The sequence below is a fragment of the Silene latifolia genome, chromosome Y (assembly GCF_048544455.1).
Source record: "Silene latifolia isolate original U9 population chromosome Y, ASM4854445v1, whole genome shotgun sequence".
Lineage (NCBI taxonomy): Eukaryota > Viridiplantae > Streptophyta > Magnoliopsida > Caryophyllales > Caryophyllaceae > Silene > Silene latifolia.
Window position 1 is genome coordinate 287877978 of NC_133538.1, and position 19055 is coordinate 287897032.

The following is a 19055-nucleotide window of genomic DNA, read 5'->3' on the forward strand; positions in this document are numbered from 1 at the left end:
TGTGGGGAGCACCAGTTCTTTTTGTGAAGAAGAAAGATGGGAGCTTGAGGTTGTGTATAGATTACAGGGAGCTGAACCGAGTGACAGTGAAGAACAAGTATCCTTTGCCAAGGATAGATGACCTGTTTGATCAGTTGAGTGGTGCATCAGTCTTTTCCAAGATTGATTTGAGGTCGGGGTACCATCAGGTGAAGATTAGGGAGGTGGACATACCAAAGACAGCTTTCACATCGAGGTATGGCCATTATGAGTATGTGGTGATGCCTTTTGGGTTATCTAATGCACCGGCTGTGTTTATGGATTTGATAAACAGAGTTTTCAGTCAGTTTCTGGATAAGTTTGTGGTGGTTTTTATTGATGACATCTTAGTCTATTCCAAGACTAAGATGGAACATGAGGAGCATCTGAGGATTGTGTTGCAGACCTTGAGGGAGCACGAGTTATATGCTAAGTTGTCCAAGTGTGAGTTATGGTTAGAGAGAGTTGCTTTTCTAGGGCATGTGATCTCTAAGGATGGGGTAGCTGTGGATCTGGCAAAGATTGAGGCAGTGACCAAGTGGGAAGCACCAAAGAATGTTGCTGAGATCAGGAGTTTCTTGGGTTTAGCTGGATATTACAGACGATTCGTGAAGGATTTCTCCAAGATTGCTAGACCTATGACAGCGTTGATGAGGAAAGAGAACAGGTTTCGTTGGGATGAGAGTTGTGAGACGGCGTTCCAAACATTAAAGGAGCGTTTGAGCACAGCTCCTATCTTAGCATTGCCTGAAGGGAGTGAGAACTTTGAGGTTTATACAGATGCCTCAAAGAATGGGTTGGGATGTGTGTTAATGCAGAACGGTAAAGTGATTGTCTATGCTTCTAGGCAATTGAAGACTTATGAGGAGAATTATCCTACACTCGATCTAGAATTGGGTGCAGTGGTGCTTGCTCTCAAGATTTGGAGACATTACCTTTATGGGGCGACCTTTAAGGTATTTTCTGATCACAAGAGTCTCAAGTACATCTTCGCTCAAAAGGAGTTGAACATGAGACAGAGGAGGTGGATGGAGCTGATTGGCAATTATGACATGAATATTATCTACCATGAAGGGAATCCCAATGTTGTTGTCAAGCCTTGAGCAGGAAGAGTGTACATTCTTTGTGTACAGCTTTATCTTTGATGAGGTTTAGAGACGAGGTGGGGAAGTTTGGGATACATATGATGCATAGACGGGATGCCATGGGAGATTTGACAGTGCAGTCTGATATTTATGATGATATTCGAGGTAAACAGGCTTTAGATCCTAAGATGGTGGAGTGGAGAGCTGGAGTAGAGAAAGGGACAGTGTCTAGATTCTCTATTCATTCAGATGGTAGTTTGAGGTTTGATGGGAGGTGGTGTGTCCCTAATGATGAGAAGCTGAAAAAGACAATCATGACAGAGGCACATTGTACACCATATTAAGTGCATCCGGGTGGTGACAAGCTATACAAGGATTTAAAGAACACGTTCTGGTGGCCTGGGATGAAGAAAGAGACAACTGAGTTTGTGGCCCGTTGTTTGACATGCTAGAGAGTTAAAGGGGAACATCGACGACCACAAGGTAAGATTCAGTCTTTAGAGGTACCTGAGTGGAAGTGGGAATCCATTTCTATGGATTTTATCGTGGGTTTGTCAAAGAGTCAATAGGGTAACAACATGATATGGGTAATAGTGGATCGACTGACCAAGTCAGCTCATTTTGTGCCAATGAAAGATACATGGACCAAGGCACAATTAGCTTTGGCTTATCGGAAGCATGTGTTGAGATTGCATGGAGTGCCTAAGGACATAGTATCTGACAGAGATGCGAGATTTATCTCAAGGTTTTGGAAAGAGTTGTAGGAATCTTTGGGAACAACTTTGAAGTTGAGTACAGCATTTCATCCTACGATAGACGGTCAGACTGAGAGAACAATCAAGACTCTTAAGGATATGTTACGAGCTTGTGTGATGGATTTTGGTGGTAGTTGAGAGCAGAGATTGGATTTGATTGAGTTTTATTACAACAAAAGCTATCACACCAGTATTGGCATGGCACCGTTTGAGGCTTTATATAGGAGGAGATGTCGGAGTCCGATTTGTTGGGACGAAAGTGCTGAGGCAGTGGTTCTAGGACCAGAGATGGTACATGAGATGGTTGAGTAGATTAAGATGATCAGGGAAAGGATTAGAGCCGCTCATGATAGGCAAAAGAGTTATGCAGATCTACATCGCCGGGATATAGAGTTTTAGGTTGGGGACAAGGTTCTTCTAAAAGTGTCTTCTATGCGTGGGGTTATGAGATTTGGGAAGAAAGGCAAGCTGAGTCAGAAGTTCTAAGGGCCTTATGAGATCTTAGACCGGGTTGGAGAGGTTGCTTATCGTTTGGCTTTACCAGCTGCGTTGGTGAGAGTGCATAATGTGTTTCATGTATCTCAGCTGCGGAAGTATGTGAGTGATCCGTCACATGTGTTAGAGGCAGAGAGCATAGAGCTAGATGAGTCTTTGTCTTATCTTGAGGTGCCTAAGCAGATTCTTGACCAGAAGGTTAGGAGGACTAGGAGTGGGGAGACAGTTTTGCTTAAGATCCTTTAGTCTAATCATGAGGTAGAGGAAGGTACATGGGAGGCAGAGGAGGCCATGAGAGAGCGTTACCCTTTCCTTTTTGATCAGGTATGTATGGTTACGGGGACGTAACCTTGTTTCTTTTAGGGGGGTAGGAGATGATCGCAAAGAGTTTTTACACCCTTTTTGTGTTGTGTCGGTATGTTTTGTAGTGTTTTGAGTAGGGTTGAGTTTGGTTGGTAGCATGTTTTTATGTTAATTTTATGTTGGTTGTCGTGTCGGGAGTGTGGTGGTATGTTTTGTTTTGTTGTGGTTTGAACTTCGGGGACGAAGTTCTTTTTAAGGAGGGAAGACTGTAATACTACTGTTTTATGAGCCTCTGGGTACTCTATCGAGTGGGCCTTACTCTGTCGAGTAAGGGTGTTGGTTTTTAAAACAGTGTTCTGTCTGTAGGTTACTCGATCGAGTAGACTTGGTACTCGATCGAGTAGGGGGCACTTGATCGAGTACGTTAGTTACTCGATCGAGTGGCTCAGTTTACGGGTAATGTTTTGTCGGGTTTTGTTAATAATGCGAATAGATATATATAACTTTCCGTCATCATCATTAAACACTTTTATTAAACCTAATCACTTCAAAAGATATTTCAAACTACGTTCTTCGCATCTTTCGCATTATTGACAAATCCCGGAGCTTGAGAGGTCGGAATTCATCATCTTTCATATTCTTGTGATCCTTGCGTCGAGGGTAAGATCTACGTACCGATTCTATAGTATTTTATTAAGTTTGTTTAAACCCTAATTTGGGGGTTTGGGGGTTTTGTTAGTTTTTATGATTGTTAGTAATTATGTGATCATATGTTAGGAGGAGGATTCGTAGAGAAGGCTTTTTGATAACAACTGTTGACATCGTCTGATTGTATTGCATTCCAGGTAGGGTTTCCCTACTCAGTATTAGTCACATGATGTGTTGGTTGTGCTTTGCGATTGTTGAGCTTTATCGTACGAGTATTGTGACAGTTGTTGGGTTTGATTGCTGATTAGTAGTTATGATTGATTGTATCTGACTGTGTTCTTCGTGGTGCGTCCCTGGCTGAGTGGAGTCACTTGTGGGAGTGGCTTCACGCCCATGATTCGCCTTCTGTGGAACCCGCCACGGAAGGGATGTGCACATTAATGGATTTGGGTTTATCGCTCGACGGAGATGAGCGGGGCTTAGGTGGGAACGGCTGCGGTCCCCCACTGGTGGCGAGGAGTAACCTGTTGCTATGGGTACTCTGGCAGGGCTACACACTTTAGTGTGTAGTCAGTATTGTGGAGTTAGTGATGGAGTTCGGGGTTTATATGTGACGAATGAGCTGTGTTGTGTGTTGTTTTATTGAGTTATGTAAATTGTGTGATTAGTACTGACCCCAATTATTTGTTTTAAAAACTGTGGTGATCCATTCGTGGATGGTGAGCAGTTGTGGAGCAGGTATGAGTCGAGATACATGGGATAGCTGGGATGTGTCACCGTCAGATGATAGAGTCTTCCGCTGTAGTTTTGATAGTTTTTAGACAGTTGTTTTGAGATTATGTAAACCGTATTTTGGCAGTTGGTTTTGGATTGTATTTCCTCATTTAAACTTTATACTATTTAGATGTTGTTTCTTTATTGTCTTTTGATTATCATTGTCTCAAAAAACCGAGATGGTGACAGCTTTATACCTGAGTGGTCCTGGTAAGGCACTTGGAGTATAGGGATATCACAATTACTTATAAGCATACACAACTACTCTATATATAATGCGTTATTATTGCCCCATGTTTACTAAACTATGCTTATTGCGCTAGAGTGCTATTCTTTCATCTTACTCTTTTTTCCTGTTTTCTAATAGTATGCCATTTTATTTTGTTTTGCAGGAAAAATGCATTAATGTATAAATCATGATTACAATTAGCATACACGAAGAACAACGAACTTGCAAACGGACGAATAGTCTGGTAATGATTGGTTATGAATAAGTATTTTGCATTGTTTAATACATGATATGTGATATTTTGCTACTGCATGTTGAAGATTAGATTGCATGAAGGAGAATATTTTTTTTCTCTACCACGTATATTCTTGATTATAAGTGAATTGTTACTTACTTTCTCTTTTCTACCTTTTTCCCCCACATCGTCAATCGTTTAATAATTAGTGTTTATTAGCTATCAATTAGTGTTTAATGTTGATTAGAAAACTCATTAGATATAATTAGGTAATTGTACGAGCAATATAAGTACAACGACATATATTGTTGTAGCCATCCATTATGTTATTGTGGCAATTTTTGTACCTTTTATTTTCTTTGTTCTTATACATTAATTTGCTTATTATTTTTGTTGTTTCCTTTCTTTACAATCCATCTCACCCACATTACTTTGCTTATTAAGTTGTTCGGATGATAGTTTATTTGATTTGTTTAAACTGACCCATTCTAAAACTTCACATTTTCAAATTTATCCACTTCAAAATGACCTCTATAATAGAACATGTATATTACTACGACTACAACACACCAAGTCAGTAATTCCTCCTAAAACAGCCTACCTAATCAAATAACAATAGAAAAATTAAATTATGTATATAATGAAAACAAATTAAAAAAAATATAAAACACAATCTACTAATACCTGGAAATAGTATGAGATAACCAATCACTATATTACAACAATTACAACAGTGCAAATATCCAATTTCTCATAAAATAGCCTACGTTAAGTCTCCGAATATGAGCTTAATGGCGTTTTTTAAGGTATCATATCTTTTACCTTATTATGTACTATGTGTTAAGTATAATTTCAGAAAACCACAAGTTTTTTTATGTTTTTTAATTACTCTCTCCCTCTCATAACATCTACGTTGTTTTTACAAATAGAATCCTAAAGATTTTCGAAAGAGTCATATAAGTAATGTTTCCGTCTCATGACATCTAATTGTTGTTTTTGCATTACAATTTATTAAAATCCTAAGATTGTCAAAAGTGTCATATAAGTTTAGCTTAACTATGTACTATGGAGTACTATGTATTATGTACATTTTCAAAAATCGCAAGTTTTTCAGAGTGGGTTTCACCATTTGTAAGAATGTGAAAAGATATGAGAGTCAAGTTTCACAAACTTCTTACCATTAAAGTATTTATAAAAAAAATACTTCTGTTAAGATTAGAAAATTTGGTTGTTTAAAAAAGAGTTTAAAATGGAACTAAAATTAGCAGTCAAAATGTATATCCTGTCAAATGACATACCTACCAATTACTTATTCTTCATCAAACTCAATTTTTTAAAGATTTGCACTGATGATTACATATCTTAGTCATGCGTACTCAACAAATCAATTTCATTATGTTTTATGTTTTATTAGGTGCTCTTATTACTCCGTACATGATATTCATGTGTTGAAGCTAATACACTAATACAGTAATACGTAAACAAATGACCAAAACAAAGCTGTACGAAGGGTATTATTTTGTTGATTAATTATTTGTCTTTTAGACGACTAAAGATGGAGGTGGGGTCAAACGAGTAGAGCAAGCAGTTAATACTGTAATAGGACTCTAAACGTATATTTATGGAGGAGACTTGGAATTCTTATCGTATTAGATATGTGTTAGAATTGGGATTATAAAGTTTATCTAAAATTTCTATGATAGATGTTAGCGGTGCGTTTGTTGGTAGTTTTTGTCCCCTTTTTCTCTGTTTTTATGAAGTAGTATTTGCGGTCGATATAAATGCTAATATTTCATGTTATAAGTGAGTTCAATCACCGCTCTTTTTCATTTTTTTGGTACGCAAAGTTCAATCACTGCTGAAACATGTGTATACTTACATTATTATTTTTTTTTTTTTGATGACGAGGAGGTTGGATCCTCCCCGGATACAGGACCCCACCCTGCTAGGCGCCTGTACCATGTGAGTTCTTTCCCGCGGGGATTATTCCCTCTCCGGGCGTCAGGTCCCCAGGAAAGTGTTCATCTAGGGAATCGAACCCAGGACCTCGCAATTCCTCCTTAGGAGGCTTTGAGGTTACCCTGGAATTCCACTAGACTCACACATCTTGGGTGTATACTTACATTATTACTTATTATAATGTTTGTCCGAATTGAATAGTGATTAGAGTCGTAGTATATATGAAGTTTATAAGTTTTTTCATAAAAGTTTGATCATCGTTAATATTTAATAAACAAGGAATTAGCTGAAATCAAAAAACACTACCTTTCTAGGGTTTCTCTCCTAGGGCTCGGTCTAGGTCTAGGTTTTAGGTCTTGGTTTCTCCTCGTGTCTTGAGGCTTCTCTCGCGTTTTACGTGAGCGTGGCAGCGTCGTGTCTCGTTTTTGTGTCGTTTTTGTTTTGTGTCGTGTTGTTGTTTCGTTTTGCGTCGTTTGCACATTGTCATTAGGGTTAGCGTGTTCTGATGGCAACATCGAAGGAGAAGGGGAAGGGAATTATGGCGGCTGAAGATCGGAGGATTGCGAATACTTTTCTATGGGATGAAGGGACGGAGGAGGAGGAAGAAAGGGGACAACTTATGCTAGTTGGGAGAATTTGGGCACAGAAATCAATCAATGTGAAGGCGGCTATTGAGACGATGACCAAGTTATGGAACCCGCTGAAGCCTATTATAGGTAACGTCATTGATGCGAAGGAGAAGTTGTTCGTCTTTCGATTCGGCACTATGAGGGACAAGGAGAAGGTGTTAGAGAATCAACCTTGGCATTTCGATAAATTTGTCTGGTGTTTCGACGAGCCAACGACGACGGGTAAGTTAACTGACATCCCTCTTTATCATCTCCCACTGTGGGCGAGGGTTTATGATTTACCAATTTCGGGGAGGAAAAATGAAGGCAACGTTAGGAGGATAGGGGCGATGTTGGGGACGTATATCAGTATGGAGCTCGGACCAAATCCAGAAATGGATAGGGCGATTAGGGTGCGGGTCCTTCATGATGTTCGGGTGCCTTTGAAGAAAATGATATCCATTGTGATGCCAACTGGGAAGGAGGTGTCCTTTGATGTTAAGTATGAAAGGTTACCAACATTTTGCTATGGATGTGGGAGGTTAGGACATGGTGAGAAAGATTGTGAGGAGGGGCCTTATGATGAGGAGGAGCTACAATTTGGCGAATGGTTAAGGGCATCACCATGGAAAATTACGAAGACTGTGAAGGAGGGGAATGGTAAAGCTGCTCGGGTTTTACAACCAATTTTCGATGAGGTCCGTAGGATTGAGGAGGAAGCTGATGTAGCGAAGATAATAGATAAATTACAACACATTGCTGTGAGTTTTAAATTGAGGAAGAGGAGAGACGAAGGGAAGGGGGATATGGTGGTGGGGGAGGGAGGTGCTGAGAAGGGGATGGAAGGTGACCTAGTAGGCGGAGGGGAAATTCCAGTGGAGGTAGAGGCACGGGATGGGGTCGAGGGAATTGGGAGGAAGGATGCAGGAGGGGTGGAGTCGATGGAAGAGGGGAGTCTTAGGGTGTATGAGCAGTCTGCTCAGAATGCCCAGGAGTGTACGGGGGGGGGGGGGGGGCCGATTGGTGGAGAGGAGGGGGGTATGAAGTGTGGGGGGAGCAGTGGGCAGGGTGCTTTGAGGACTTGGGTGCGAAAGGTGGGGGATGCTAGAGGTGGAAGGACGGTTGAGAAGCTGGTTGCGGTTGGTGGGAAGAGGAGTAGAGAGGATGAGGGGGCTGTGGTGGAGGGAGGAAAGAAAACAAAGGTTACTAAAGACGGGGGCGTTATTATACCTGAGGCGGAGGTTGAGGGAGCTCAACCCCGCTGGGCCAAATGAGTCTTCTCAGTCTGAACTGCCGGGGATTGGGCCACCCCGATGCAGTTGGTGCGCTCCGTCATTTGTTACGACGGGAGGCCCCGGCCATGGTTTTTCTGTGCGAGACGAAACTCAGTGGTCGTGAAATGCGGACTGTTCTCGCGAAGTTTGATTGTTACTTTGGTATGGCAGTGGATAGTGTGGGCAGGTCTGGGGGACTCGCTTTTTGGTGGAATAAGGAGATTAAATGTGAGTTTGTTTCTTCTTCGGTCCATCATATGGACTTTATTATTAGGGAGGAGGGTGGGGATTGGCGGGTTACTGGTTTCTATGGGTGGCCTATGGTTGCGGATCGTCATCTCTCATGGGAACTTTTACGGGTTTTGGGGAGACAGTCCACTTTACCTTGGATGTGCATTGGGGACTATAATGAAATTTTATATGCTAATGAGATGAAAGGAGGCCAGAGAGCTCAATGGCAGATGAACAATTTTAGGGCTGCAGCTGATGAGTGTGGCTTGGTCGATGTTCGTTATGAGGGCTATGCTTTTACTTGGGATAATGGGCAAGCGGGGGAGGATAATAGGCAGAGTAGAATTGATCGGGCAATGGGTAACAATGAGTGGTTGGAGAAGTTTCCTTATGCTCGGCTGAAGCATTTGGAGCGGGAGTGGTCTGACCATTCTCCGTTGAAGTTGGTTCTGGATAGAAGGGATAGCGTGGGGCAGCAGACGAAGAGGTTTAGATTCGAGCAAATCTGGGTGGGGGCTGAGGGGTGTGAGGACGCGGTGTTGAGAGGATTTGATCGTGGGAGCAATGATCTGATGGAAGCTTTGGATGAGAGTGCTAAGGAGTTACAAGCCTGGAAGAGTGTGAGCATTGGAAAAATTGTTAAGTCTATTGCGTCGAAGCGGAGTCAAATAGCGCGTCTGAACGAGGGTGGCAGGTCTATGGAGGAGGTTCGAAAAAGGCGGAAATTAGTGAAAGAAGTCGCTGATTTGTGCAGGCAGGAGGAACAATTTTGGAGGCAGAGATCGCGTGCCCTTTGGCTTAAGGACGGGGATAAGAATACGAGTTACTTTCACAAACAAGCGGGGCAGCGGAAGGCGAAAAATTACATCAGTAAGTTAGTGGATGATGGGGGTGTGGTTAGGAGTGGTGATGAAGCGGTATCACGCGTTGCGACGGACTACTTCACCGAGTTATTCACGGCTTCTGACCAGCGCGACTTTCACCAGATTTTTGAGGGTATGGAGGGGCGAGTTACGGAGGAAATGAACCTGCTATTGTCACGTAATTATAGTGAGGATGAGGTTCTCGAAGCGCTAAATCAAATGCATCCTCTTAAGGCTCCTGGACCGGATGGGATGAACGGCCTTTTTTACCAGACTTATTGGCACATTGTGGGTCCGTTGGTGATGAGCACGGTTCTGGGTGTGTTGAATGGAGCCCCGATGCCGAATGGTCTTAATCACACCCATATTGTCTTAATCCCGAAGAAGAAGGCGCCCAACAAAATTCGTGATTTCAGACCGATTAGTTTATGTAATGTGGTGTACAAGTTGATTTCGAAGGTTCTGGCTAACCGGATCAAATTGTTTTTAAACAATATTGTGTCGGAAAACCAAAGTGCGTTTACACCCGGAAGGTTAATTACGGATAATGTTCTTATTTCGTTTGAACTCTTTCATTTTATGAAGAATTCGAGGCACAAGGAGGGGCATATGGCGGTGAAGTTAGATATGGCAAAGGCTTACGATCGGGTCGAATGGGATTTCTTGGAGCAGCTGCTGCGAGTTATGGGTTTTCATGGAGAGTGGGTGGATAGGGTAATGATGTGTGTTACGACGGTCTCTTCAGCTGTACTTATTAATGGTAATGTGAAGGATGTTTTTCACCCGGCTCGTGGCTTGAGACAAGGTGATCCTCTTTCTCCATATTTATTTATCTTATGTGCGGAGGTTTTGTCTAACTTGATGCGGAAGGCGGTTGTTGCTGGCTCTCTTCATGGGTTACGTGTTGCGCCTAGTGCTCCAGTTATATCACACTTGTTGTTTGCAGACGATAGCATTTTTTTCATTAGGGCGAGTGAAGAGGAGGCAGCTGAGGTTAGTAATATTCTTGGCCGCTATGAACTGGCTTCGGGTCAGAAAGTGAACTTGGATAAAACGACGGTGTCCTTTAGTCGGGGGGTGTCGGAGGAGAGGAAGAGTCGTATCGCGGCTAGGCTGGGGGTGAGTATTGTGGAGGAGCAAGAGCGTTATCTGGGTTTACCAACTGTGTTGGGGCGGTCTAAGAAGCCTATTATGGATATCGTTCGCAATAAACTCTATAAACGTTTGCAAGGATGGCGTGAGAAAATATTGTCTAAGGCTGGTAAGGAGGTTCTAATAAAGGCGGTAGCCAATTCACTCCCTACCTATGTGATGAGTGTGTTTAAACTCCCTGCTTCTTTTTGCGACGAACTTAGAGCTATTGTGTCGAGGTTTTGGTGGGGCCAGGAGGAGGGTAAGAAGAGGAAAATCTCATGGGTGTCATGGAAAAGGATGTGTAAACCAAAATGCATGGGGGGTATGGGGTTTCGGGACTTTGATGCTTCGAACCGTGCTCTTTTGGGGAAGCAAGCTTGGCGTCTGTTGATGGAGCCGGACTGCTTGTGGGCTAGGCTCATGCGTGGGAAGTATTACGGGGAGGGTGAGTTCTTGTCTGCGGGTTGTGGTAGTAACCCGAGCTACACTTGGCGCGGGATTTTAGGGGCTCGGGAGGTTGTGATACGGGGTTTGCGACGCTGCATTGGTAATGGCCAAGGAACGTTGGTGTGGCGGGATGCTTGGATAGGGGGTACGCAAACCGGTAAGGTTTTATCCCCGAGGATGGCGGGTAGGGAGGATATGAGGGTGGCGGAGCTGATGACAAGTGATGGCCGTGACTGGGATGTGGAGAAGTTGGAGGAATGTTTGTTGCCCTTCGAACAGTGGAGAAGTTGGAGGAATGTTTGTTGCCCTTCGAACAGGACCGGGTGTCCAATATTCGGTTGGGGAGACAGGGGTTTCAGAACTCGTGGTTTTGGAGTTTAGAGCGGGATGGTGAATATACTGTACGATCTGCATATAAGATGCTGGTGGGGGAGGATGTTGAGGTGATGGAGACGTCGAGTTGGGAGAAGAGCAAATGGCTGTGGAACAATTTGTGGAAGGTTCAAGTGTGGCCTCGGATCAAGCTTTTCTTTTGGCAATTGTGCAACGACGCTTTAGCTACAAAGGTAAATTTATATAATAGAGTCGGTCAAGATGATGTTTTGTGTCCGTTGTGTCAATGTCATGTCGAGTCGAGTCTGCATTTGTTTCGGGATTGTGGGATTGCAAGGGGTGTGTGGGAGGAGGTGGAGCTGCTAGGGGATGAGGGAGAGGAGGTTACCTCGGTGCGAGATTGGGTGGAGGAGTGTTGGCGTGGGCTGGGAAAGAGGGAGTACGGGTTAATGATGGTGGTGTGTTGGGCGGTTTGGGAGGCGAGAAATCGTGTCACGTTTGAGGGAGGACGGGCTGAGGTGGCTGAGGTGGTAAGGAGGGTGCAGCGTGTCATGGAGGAGGTTGAAGGGGAGATGATGGGGCGTCCTAAAGAGAGGGGTGGGCAGCAGCTGGCAGACGGGGTCCGAGTGGAGGGCTGGCAGGCTCCTGAGACGGGATGGGTGAAGCTCAATGTTGATGCGGGGGTGAAAGAGGGTGTGGGTGTGGGTATTGGTGCAGTATGTCGAGACAGCGAGGGTAAGGTGCTTTGGGGCATGGCGCAAAGTCGGAGAGCGGTTTGGGAAGTCCATGTGGCGGAAGCGGTGGCCATCCTTGAAGGACTCGAAGTAGCGGTGGACAAAGGCCATGATCGTGTCATAGTGGAAAGTGATTGCTCGCAAGTGATTGAAGCTTTGATACAACGCAAGACGGGACGTAGTTTGTTTTCTTTCATTATAAACGATATTTTACGGTTTTGTATTTCTTTTTCTTCTGTTTCTTGGTCTTTTACGAGTAGGCGAAACAATTCGGTGGCTCACGTGTTAGCACATGTGGCGCCGGTAGGCTCTGGTAGAATTGTTTGGGTCGATAATCTTCCTGAGGTTGTTGATCGTCTTATTATTTCTAGTTAATGAATATACCCAGTTGGGTTTCAAAAAAAAAAAATATTTAATAAACAAGCAAACTAGATAAACAGGATAAACTATCCGAGCGATACTAGAGTTCAACAATTGTACACTACTTCGAGCGATATTAGAAACTCCAACAATTAATTGTAAACTATTTTGACCTATATTAGAGACTACAACAATTATTGTAAACTATTTCGAACTATATTAGAGATTCCAACAATTATAAACTATCTCAATCATTATAATTTTAAAGTCTTAATTTTAAAATTATGAAACTAATTATTGTTACGACCAATGGCTCATTGAATCTTTAGTAGTCTACCATAGACGGATATAAAGACAAGAACTTGGAAACTTGCTTATTTATATTTGTAATACCAAGCACATTGACCCAGTGACTCATCCACACCGTAGGGAACCTTTATCTTATTAATATTAGTTTTGTGTCTATTATTTACCTTGATTAAGGTAAATGGGTTTTAAACAAAAATGTTTTTGAATTCTATGAGTTTTTTTTTTTTTTTGATTTAAATACAAGAGTATTTGTGTACCATATGGGAGCTTATACAAGTATTTGTGTATCATATGGGCGTGTTTAACTAATGGCCGGGTTGTCGCTGATGCTGCTCAGCGAAAGTGTGCTAAGTATGGGGATTTGTGCGTGGTGGCGGGTTACGGTTTCCTTCCTTTCTCTTTCTCTTTCTCTTCACTTGGGGAGCTGGGTTCGGATGTTGTTGCCTTGCTCAAGCGGATCCAGAAATTCTCGGTATCTCAGGATGCGGGGGCTCGGGTGGCCGCTTATATTTTTACTCGACTTACCTTTGCTATTGCTAAGGGTGTGGGAGCCCAGACTGTATCTCGGCTCCCCACCAATTTCATGTAAACTTTTATTTTTCTTTTAATGAAAGTTGCGCGCATCCTTCTATAAAAAAAAAATAAAAAATAATAATAATAAGGGTGTGGGAGCCCAGATTGTCTCTCGACTCCCCACCAATTTCATGTAAACTTTTATTTTTCTTTTAATGAAAGCTGTGTGCATAATTATATAATAAAAAACTTAATAATAATAATAATAATAATAATAATAATAATAATAATAATAATAATAATAATAATAATAATAATAATAATAATAATAATAATAATAATAATAATACACATTGTAATCACAAATCAATATGGTTTCATTAGTGATTGACTTATCTTTATACAATATAATCACAAATCATTGGAATCGCAAATATGGTATAGAAACGAGCACATTAGATCATTCTCTTATTTAAAGTGTTAGTACACTCCTAATATAAAGGTAGAGAATTTTTCAGTTATCTCACTCTATTAATAACAATATGGCTTGATTAGTGATTGATATACCTTTCTAATCACAATGCATATATCCGAATAAAACTAATTAAAACTAATTAAGAGTAACACCTGCGATTTCATATTTATGGGTAACATATTAAAATTGATAATTTAATAATACTCGATTTTATTTGGTATATTATTTATTTGGTTTTATATTTTCAAAATCGTGTTTTAGTTTAATAAAAAAAAATTTGGTTTTGTTTTGACCTCGAAACCCCCTTAAAAATCGTGTTGTGAGTCTTTTAGTGCAAAACCGAGTCACAAAGCTTGTGCCTTTGATTTTGGGCCTAAACAAACCTAGGGACTCTCTTTAAGGCAACCAAAACTCCATCTTTTAGGGTTTTATTCTCAAAATTTCAGCAACTCGCCTTCATCTTCTTCCCTTAGAAAATATGTGTTTTCCTCCTTTAAAGCCTTCACAAAAACAAACCTTAAGACGGATGTCATTTCTTCGTTTCTCAACGAAATCCGGTGATTTTTGTACCAATCTTATCCTCTCCTTCTCCTCCTTCTTTCTATGTAAGAAAAATCTTACCTTTTAAATCTTTTAGAAAATCCATCTTTTTGTGAGATAAGTTTTCTAACCCTTTTTGTCTTAATCTTGTTTCTAGGTGAAAGCTTTAGTATCCCGGAGTAGTTTTGAGTTGGAATCTTGTTTATAGAAGAGCTAATAAGGTAACGGTGATGGGTTACTCGGTATTATATCAAATTATGTGCTTTAATTGTTAATGTTTAGTCTTTAGCTAGTAAAGTTACTACCTTAAATGTTATTGATGAATTTTGTTGGATTATTAATGGTAGATGATATTTTAATTGTATTTTCATGTTATTGAGATGCCTTATTGCAAATAATATCAATTGGGTAAAGTTGGTTTGTGAGGAATGAGGTGTTGTTTAGCTATTGTATGTATCTTGTAGTTTGCGACGATCTTTGCTACATGTTATGGGTGTTTACTGTTGAGATATGGTGGGTATGTCGTAATTCCGATGATCTTTGGTTATGTGATTTATTTGGGGTTGTAAATCTATGATAAAATTGAATTAGGAATGAAGTTCATGCCTTATTTGTGTCGTAGGAAGCATCCCGCAGTCACGGTTTTAGCCTGATCAGTTTTCGTAAAATAGCCATAACTCCTTCGTTACTTGTTTTTTTTGAGCTTATGAACTACCGTTAGAACCGTAAGAGAATAAGATATCACCTCCAATTTGTTTCACACAATTCTCATGTGTATAACTCAAGTTATGACCGTTTGAAGGTGACACTTGTTGTAGTCGAGTACTAAACTTGTTGTTATAAATTGGATTTTATGTTTCTTATTGGGTATGCATCTTAACCTTGGTTCTAATACTTTTATATAGTATGTTTACACCTTTTTATCATTAGAGCCCATTGCTTATGTCTCATTCACATGTTAAACATCGGTTTTGGGTTGTTAAGCTTAAATGCGGTTCGGTTTGGGTTTGTTTACATTTTACCTAGTGTTTCCCATTACTTAACTCATTTGTTATCGTTTGTTTATACTATGTTTAATTAACATGTAAATATGAAGTATAATGTTTATTCATGTTAGAAAAGTATGAAATGATGCTATATACTTCATCTTTGAGTTCTCATTTGTTTGTTTACGTTTTGCCTCGTATTTCGTATCACTTAATTCATTTGTTATTGCTTGTTCTATTTTAAGCTCAAGTAACTTGTAAATAAGAAATGAAATGTTTAGCCATGTTATATAAGTATGAAATGGTATGGTATATTTCACTTATGGGTTGTTACTGGCTCGTTTTCATGTTTTCATCATATTTCAAGTAAGAGTGATTTATTCTAAGTAACTACTTGTAATGTGTCGTATTCTCGTGAAAATACCATAATGCTATGCCTTCTTGCTTGACTTATATTTATGCCCTACTTGTGTAACACCCCCATACTCCGAGTGCCTTACCAGGACCACTCAGGTATGAAGACATCACCATCTCGGTTGCCCGAGGTATGATAATCAAATAGACAAAACAGAAACAACATTTATTATAAGTAATTTAATGAATAAGTACAATCCTCGAAACCAAACTGAAAGCACAATACATTATTCCAAACTATCTGTTCTCAACTGAAATGTAAATAAAACTAAACTACAGCGGAAGACTCTATCGTCATGTCGTGGCCATCCCAGCTATCCCAAAGATCATCTCTATACTGTTCAATATCGCTCACCATCCCCGAATGGATCACCGCAGTTTTACAAAACAACACCGGGTCGGTACTAATCACACAATCAATAGAGATAACCACAATAAGACAAACAGACAAATGTCAACTGAATCACACACACACATACATCACCAACTCCCATCATCTCAATATCGACCGTCCTTTGGACCACCCGCGATGGGGGACCGCAGCCGTTCCCACCTAAGCCCCGCTCATCGTACGAGCGATAACCCTGTCCATTAATGTGCACATCCCCTTTCGTGGCGGGTTCCACGAAGGGCGAAACTAGGGCGTGAGATCACTCCCGCAAGTGACCCCACTCAGCCGAGAACGCATCTCGAGAACCATCACAACCAATCGCAATCACAATCACAATCACAATCACAATCACAATCAAACAAACTAACTACAAAGACATCACCAATATCCCATTATGGGACTAATACCGAGTAGGAAATCCTACCAGGAAAGCAAATACGCAGACGATCTAAACAAATTGCCTCAAAACGGCTCCTCTACGAATTCTCCTCCTATCATACATAACACATAAAGACTACTATTCAATTCCTACTCATAAAATCCCCAAACCCTAAATTAGGGTTTGACCAAAACTAGCAAAACATTATAAAAATTATGCTAGAAGCTTACCCTCGACGCAAGGAATTCAACAACACGAAAAACAACGAGAATCGACCGCCCGAACTCCGGAATCGTCAAGAACGCGATTAGGAAGAAGACAAGTTGCTTTCTCTCTTAAACAGGTTTTAGGTTTTGTAAAAAGTGATTTAGAACAAAGACGAATTGGTTTAAATACCTTAATCGCGTAATTAACAAAACCCGAGAAAACTCCCCGTAAAACCGGACACTCGATCGAGTACCCAAGGTACTCGATCGAGTACTTACCCTACTCGATCGAGTGCCCCACTACTCGATCGAGTGCCCAACAGTCGAAACTATTTATCTTCGCAACTTGCCCTTACTGACAGAGTAAGGGCTACTCGATAGAGTACCCCCAAGACATATAAATACGGAGTATTACAGTCTTCCCTCCTTAAAAAGAACTCCGTCCCCGAAGTTCAACCCATACATAAAAACAAACATGCTAACTCGATCAAGACACAACAACGTAACTAAGAACTCGAAACAAAACTCCAACCCAAACATGAACTCGTAACACCAACTCCACTAACTATTCCTACCTCCACAACATGGCTCACGATATCGTATCAACTCCACATATATATATCTCTCACGACACCAACTCCATACATAACCAACTACCATCCTCTAACGCTGCTAGCTCCATAATATCATCCACTATCAAATCCAAAATCAAGACACTCATAGACATCAAACGGGATGTTACATTCTACCACCCTTAAAAGGAACTTCGTCCTCGAAGTTCACTCACACTCATAATCTCATCATCCAACTGTCAACACTATCGAAGTATTCTCGCATTCCTAACATCAAACTACTACAAGCACGTCCGTGACCTTTTAACACTATCAACCACAACATATACAAATCCATATCTTATGCTACACCAACACTCTACTTTCAAATATACTACCATATGCACACCCATCAAAATCTCTTTTATCACATCCTACTCCTCTTAAGATAAATGTTACGTCCTCGTAACTCACTAATACTAAATACTAGATACATCTCATTACTCTCTTTACCACCACATGTGTAAGATAACCGCTTATAATCTAAACACTCGCTATGCATATATCCAAGGCTCTCTTACTTAAACATTCCTCATACCTCAACTCATTCGTCACACCATCTAACCTATACCTCAAAACTCGTAGCAAAATCACCATACTAACTCTCCATTATTTCTGCAAAACAACATACCTCTCTATGTAAGGCACTTATCTCCCGGAAGCATAACTCACGATCCACACTCGTTATGTACACGCACACTAGATCATCAAGTTCTTTCTTCCATTACCGCAAAACTCATACACAACTTAACATGACACTAATTCCCAATACCCTACACTCACTGTCTCAACAAAAGATTATGAACCACCCGCATCTTTCGGGTCATTACCACACATGTTCTACGACTCACTTGCCATTACCATGTCTACTAAAGCCTTATCTAGAACAAGATCAAAATCTTTGTAACAACCTCTCACAACCGTGTCCCATCAATAGAACATCACTATACCATGACAACAACGAAAACATATTCAACTCTATTTCATATCATACTCTACCTCATTCTTAACTTAACTTGGTAAAGAAAACATCAATAAGCAAGACAACTGTCTACATGTTCAACCAAAACTCACAAAGAACAACAAAGAAACAAAACAACAATCTATGTATAATGGTATGCACTTTCGAAAACTCGTATCATAATCATCCCGCCTACTCCACCACAACCGGTGACGGCATCACAACACCGCCACCAACAGCCACACCACAATGCGAAAATACCCGCATCACAATACTAAATACCGTGCCCGGATCACCACCCGAAGCACCACAACCACACCGATAGACATCACAATCGCATACAATTCCATAAACACGACTCAAAGATAACTTCTCGGACAAGAAAAACTTACTCAAATCCACTTTATTAAGTCACCACGCAACATATTATATGGATACGAGATAAGCATCTCATGAACATCATTTCTACCATTTCATGGAATACACATGTGTTATTAATACACATAAAATTATAACTAGCCATGTCAATTAATCAAATTATTACCCTTTTGGATATCATTCAATTAAATTACCGTGTCCAACATATATATTACAGAACATTAATAAAACAACTTTATAATTATCACACCATACCACTTCTTGTGAGGTCAGAACCTCACACAAACATTTACACATATCATAGACCCGTAATCACAACCAACTAGTCAATCCCGACCACGTAAGTTACCACTCGATAAAGGTTTGTCGCCCGAGTTTAACTCATATGCCCCTCATAACATATTCCC